This window comes from Schistocerca serialis, chromosome 7 (assembly GCF_023864345.2).
Source record: "Schistocerca serialis cubense isolate TAMUIC-IGC-003099 chromosome 7, iqSchSeri2.2, whole genome shotgun sequence".
NCBI lineage: Eukaryota > Metazoa > Arthropoda > Insecta > Orthoptera > Acrididae > Schistocerca > Schistocerca serialis.
Window position 1 is genome coordinate 541,011,273 of NC_064644.1, and position 6,227 is coordinate 541,017,499.

Genomic DNA, 6,227 nt, shown 5'->3' on the forward strand with positions numbered 1-6,227 from the left:
TAAGAAATGCATTTTCATTCAAACAAAGATCAGACCCTACAACAAAGTCATCAAGCCTGAAATACTTTGTGCACACTAACAGTCCATACCAAGAGCAACTTAGGAAGCATACTGAAGGAAGAACAGAAAATGATGAGAAAAATTCTCGGATCAAAGTTGGCAGAACAGAGATACATATTACCCTCTAATAAAACCACAGGGAAGACGTTAGACACAGCGGCAGATGCCAGCTGGTACCAGAAATAAGACCCACCAAGAGGATTATGACATACATACAAGGGTCAAGTCAAGAATACGATTCAAGTCAAATTTGACGTAGAAAAATGGTTCAAATGGCTCAGAGCACTATGGGACTTAACATCTGTGGTCATCAGTCCCCTAGAACTTAGAACTACTTAAACCTAACTAACCTAAGGACATCACACACATCCATGCCCGAGGAAGGATTCGAACCTGCGACCGTAGCGGCCACGCGGTTCCAGACTGAAGCGCCTAGAACCGCACGGCCACCCGGCCGGCAAACTTGACATAGAGAAAGTTCAAATCGATCCAACAGAAACAGAAAACAGAAACATATGCAGGGACGAGATGTACAAGTGGAATGATAGGTCCCAACAAGAGAAAAATTGGGTTGAAGATACTCCATGAAGAAAAAAATGCTAAAATGGGGTAGAACGCTTTGCGTGATCCTACAGGGCCTCACCGCAAATATTTATGTACATTTTATTCAGTGAAATTACAAAGTGGCCACAAGAGTGCTCCACGTACGTAGCCTCGACAATGTATTTCTAAAACAGTAATTGTTTCTAACAACGTTGCGTTTATACTCGCTGACGTACAGAAAAATCGCCGTCTAGAGAACATTGACGTAGCCAGAGGCCAGAGTCTGCTGCCTTTGAGCCGGAACTTGTCAGCGCCACAGCAGCTGTCGACATGAAAGCGGCCGGCGCTGCAGGCGCAGGTGCCCGCGCCGCGGTTACGCAGATTGTCTCCCGGCAGCTGACGTCACGGCGGTCGCGGTGGGCGTGGCCTGGCCGCGGGTTTATTGCCAATTAGCAGCTCCGCCGCCGCTTAACCTCCTTACAGGCCGCCGCAGTCGGCCGCTCACCGCAGACCCTTTTGTCGGGGAACAAAAACCCGCGGACGGGAGCTCCGAAAAAGCCGCAGAGCAGGAGCGGCCCTCGGCTTGGCTCTGCTTTGCACGTGCGCCGCTGCTTCCCCTCGCTGCCGCGGCAACCCGCAAAGCTGGCTCCGCGCGGGCTGCCCGCCATTATGCAGCTTAAATGCGGACCGCATTCTCTGCGCTCGAAAATATTTGGCATTGTTCTGCCTCAGCGGAGGGTCTGCCCTCCGACCACTGACGAGACACGAAAAACCGTGTAAGCCTCGCCGCAACAACGGGAACACACACGTACACACGTACTGTACGTGAAATCCAACAAAGAATTGGAAAACTTAATAGAGCAGATCTGAAGGGGCGGCCCTCAAAACATTAAATTGTCCAACCAGTCTCTCGACAGATACTGGTACTTTCCAGAAATGATCTAAGGAAAGAAAATAAGGGAAAATAATAAACACTTAACAAACCTCACCAACTTTCATAGTGCTCTGCTTGCGTCATTACCCATCAGTGCCTTGAGAAACAGGTATAACAATGTCAGTAGAAACGTTCATTATTATTTCTTACCTGTCAGAACTAGAATAAGTGTCAAATTGAAAGCAAAAATCAGACATATTTTGTAATCAGTGATGAAGTGACATACAGTACGCAAGGCAGACTCTATTATGTGTTCCACTTGTCAACAATAATTCGCTATTTCACATATTTGTGACAGTAGGCATCTGAGATACTGGACACATGCAATACTTGACCTTTTATGACTTATAGATTGTGTGAAATTGAAATCTAACGGAAGTTCCGTGTTCTAGCCCGAAATGGACCAATGGTTTCCGACCGACCGTCGTGTCATCCTCTGCCAATGTCTTCAGCACGCCTCTCCTCTGGACGTTGTCGGCTTTCTTGACACTAGAACCGTTACTGGTCAGTCTAGTAGCTCCTCAGATGGCTGAGTGCATCCTGTACAAGTCTTCCCGCCAAGGAAGAATCCTTGTCTGGGCTGGGCATCGAATCCAGGTCCCTGTCATTGCATTCAACCGCACTGACCTCTCTTACGGAGGCGGACTGAATTGTACAAGAACATTTTGTTTATTTCGGGAAAGTTTGTAACTGTCACAGACTCTCTCCGTAGATGGTACACGAGATTTGAAACATCCATTTGGATTTCCTGGAGCACAAACCATTTTTCATAAAGTAAAAGCTTCAGAGAGTTTACATTTCACTAGAATTTTCACATCGCAATAAAAGTGAAATTTAATCATTTAAAACAGTGTTGTGGTCGGATCTTGATATGAAATATTGGAAATATGTAGTACATTGATCGTGACCGGGCGAAATATTTCATGAAATAAGCATCAAACGAGAAAACTACAAAGAAAGAAACTTGTCTAGCTTGAAGGGGGAAACCAGATGGCGCTATGGTTGGCCCGGTAGATGGCGCTGCCATAGGTCAAACGGAAATCAATTGCGTTTTTTAAAATAGGAACCCCCATTTTTTATTACATATTCGTGTAGTACGTAAAGAAATGTGAATGTTTTAGTTGGCTCACTTTCTTCGCTTTGTGATAGATAGCGCTGATGAGGTTCGTTCTTTGTAGTTTTTTCGTTTGATGCTTATTTCGTGATATATTTGTCTCGATCACTATTAATGGACCACCCTGTATACGCGCAAAAAAATGAACTCGTTTTGTCACTGACATATCCTGATGTTACTAATCAAGGGAAATATTTGCTCTCATTTTACTTGATTCCAATTCTCGCACATGACCAGAAAGGCACACTAAGGCCTACTTATACGGATTTAACACAGTTTTGTAATTCATTTGCACGGTGCAATCAGTTTATTACATAAAAGGTAATTTACGTCACGTCGGAGATACTGTAGCACAAACATAATTTTTGAAAGTGAAATGGCTCTGAGCACTATGGGACTTAACATCTGAGATCATCAGTCCCCTAGAACTTAGAACTACTTAAACCTAACTAACCTAAGGACATCATACACATCCATGCCCGAGGCAGGAACCGTAGCGGTCGCGCGGTTCCAGACTGAAGCGCCTAGAACCGCTCGGCCACACCGGCCGGCTTTTGAAAGTGACCTCACTTCAGTATCTAGCTCCAAACAATGAAGATCACTACTGATATGTGTGTGTCTCAAATAAGGGTGTGAAAACCTAGATGCTCTGGTAGTATACGAAACACTCAGGAAGTGGAAACACCCGTCAGAGGTGTTGGTAGCTCCGTGTGGAACCTGCACCTGCCGTCTCTGGCTCTCAAAAACAGTCCAGTCAAGCTTCCTTTTATTGCTGACGCTTTGTTGTTAGTGGCACACAGGATTAAAGGATTAAGTCAGTGTTGAAAGAAATTAATTTTCTGTTACATATCTTCTATGTGTTGTCCATTCATTATTACATTTCGTTGTTCCTGTTGGCATAGTGTATCTGGTGGTCTATTACTGCTTGTGAAACAGACTTTAGGGTTCCTGTTTTGCTTCACGTATACTATAAATTAATTATTTTCTTCAAACTTTATTACTGTATTCAATGATAATCAGGACCAGGACAACACCACATATCTGTATGCCCCTCCCTCCCCCCCCATTCCCACACACACACTCACATGCACGCAGGCACGCACAACTACTTGCAAAGCGTATCTGCCTGATACTCACTTCTCTCCCCCAAAAGGCTACAATCGGTCAAAGACATTACGTGTCATGTCTCGATAACAATACAAACAAAAGAAACCCTTAAGTATTCGCTTAGAACTCAGCCTTAATTTAGTATTTCAATAGCCAATACTAATACTGATAATAATAACACCAATGTTTGTACCTACTAGAATACACGACATATGTACGTCATTTTTGAAATGTTTTTCAATTATATTATTGCAGGGTTTCCGTATTGATAGTTTTTTTAAAGTCACGTTAACAGTATCTCCGTCGTAAAGAAACGTAAAAGTTGTGATACTGTGAGAAAATTTTTATTGAATTGCCATGTGAAAGAAATGAGTCTACTGCGTTCTTTACTAAACAGCGGGAGTATACCAGCGACCAATTCCATTAGAAACGGCAGGAATCACAGCATATAACAAAATTTTACTTGCTGTGAGTATAAAATATAGTATGACGAATAAACTAAGCTAAACTCAGTCTGAACAGTTCTTGGAAGGCCCAACGGTACCGACCGGCTGCCGTGTCATCCTCAGCCCACAGGCGTCACTGGATGCGGATATGGAGGGTCATGTGGTCAGCACACCTCTCTGCCGGCCGTATTTTAGTTTACGAGACCGGAGCCGCTACTTGTCAATCAAGTAGCTCCTCAGTTTGCCTTACAAGGGCTGAGTGCACCCTGCATGCCAACAGCGCTCGGCAGTCCGGATGGTCACCCATCCAAGTACTAGTCCAGCCCGACAGCGCTTGACTACGGTGATCTGACGGGAACCGGTGTTACCACTGCGGCAAGGCCGTTGGCCAGTATGATGAATGCAGGATTAAATTTCTAGACAATTTGGAGTTACATGTAGTGCGAGGTTTAGTAAATGGATGTACCACCACTGACAGTAACAATGGCTCTAACTAGTCTAGGCATTGAGTCGAGATGTCCTTGGATTAAAGACACTGTGACGTCATTCCATGCTGTTTCAACTCTACGCCTTATCTCATCATTAGTAGTGGCTGGTGATTAGTAGCCCGCCAGTGTGCCAGCAATCCATCGTCAGACGACTTTGTGAGTGCGAGATCTGAAAAACGAGCTGGTTAGAGCAAAAGTCGAACACCATCCGTATGGAGGTTGGCCGGGATTGTAAGGTGCAACGTGCAGTCTTTCATTACCTTGTTGAAAGACAACATCCCGAATACCTTGGAGTTATGGCAGAGTCACGTCAGAAATAGGAGAGCTGTCTGAATAGTTCTCGGCGTCGCCCAGAGTTCGCAGCACGTGTTGGCAGACGCCAAGCAAATTTTAAAGCTATTCGAGGCAGCAGTTGATCGCAGGTAGTCGTTTGAATCCTGTTGTGCGAGAGGTGTTGAAAATGGATAAAATTGAGGATCGTGCAGTGATTGAGTTCTTCCTAAAAGAAGGTTTAACACTGACTGAAATTAATTTGCGGCTTGTAAATGAGTAGCCAGCCGGCGTGGCCGAGCGGTTCTAGGCGCTTCAATCTGGAACCGCGCAACCGCTACGGTCACAGGTTCGAATCCTGCCTCGGGCATGGATGTGTGTGCTGTCCTTAAGTTAGTTAGGTTTAAGTAGTTCTAAGTCTAGGGGACTGATGACCTCAGGTGTTGAGTCCCATAGTGCTCAGAGCCATTTGAACCATTTTTTTTTATTTATTTATTTATTTATTTTTTTTTTTTTTGTAAATGAGAGTGGCGGCTTTTCACCTTCAATTTCCACCGTGAATAAATGGGCGGCCGAGTTTAAACGTGGGCTTGAAGGCGTCCAAGGTGGTGCGAGGGACGTCCAAAGAATGCAAGGACACCTGAATTAATAGACAGAGTGCAGGATATTTTGGAAAATCGGAATATAAAAGTCCTTTAAACTGCTAATGCTGTAGGGAAATCAAACGAACGTGTTGGGAACATCTTGCATCAAGAATTGAACATGAGAAAACTTTGAGCAAGATGCGTACCGCGTGTGACACTTTCCGAAAAATGCTTGGTGCGTTTTAAGAAAAACAGAAGTGACTTTTTACGTCGATATGTGACAGTAGATGGAACATGGATTCACCACTACACACTCAAATCTAGACAGTAGTCAATGGAATGGACAGAAGCCACTTCTTCAGCTCCAAAGAATGCAAGGTCGGTGCCATTGGGCGGAAAGACCATGGGTCCGGTGTTTTGGGATGAGAAAGGAATGTTACTGATTGACTGTCTCGAATAATTGATTGGTGACTCCATAGAGTGCTGTGTGCACAACGTCCATATGTGAGGTACAATTAGAAGAAAAGTCAGCGTTGGCCGTAATTTTGATGATTTATTAACAGCAAAATCGATCACATAATGACCATCTTCAGTGCTGGAAGTTAAAAATTCTACATGGCGATCAGTGAATAAGGAACAAAAGACCACAAATACACCTGAGTATTAAACCAACTCTTGGCA

General features: G+C 44.3%; 1 pseudogene; it reads right to left on the reverse strand.

The window, feature by feature from the left end:
• Nucleotides 1–4,475: 4,475 nt before the first annotated feature.
• LOC126413420 (5S ribosomal RNA) lies at nucleotides 4,476–4,593 on the reverse strand (annotated as a pseudogene).
• Nucleotides 4,594–6,227: the final 1,634 nt, after the last annotated feature.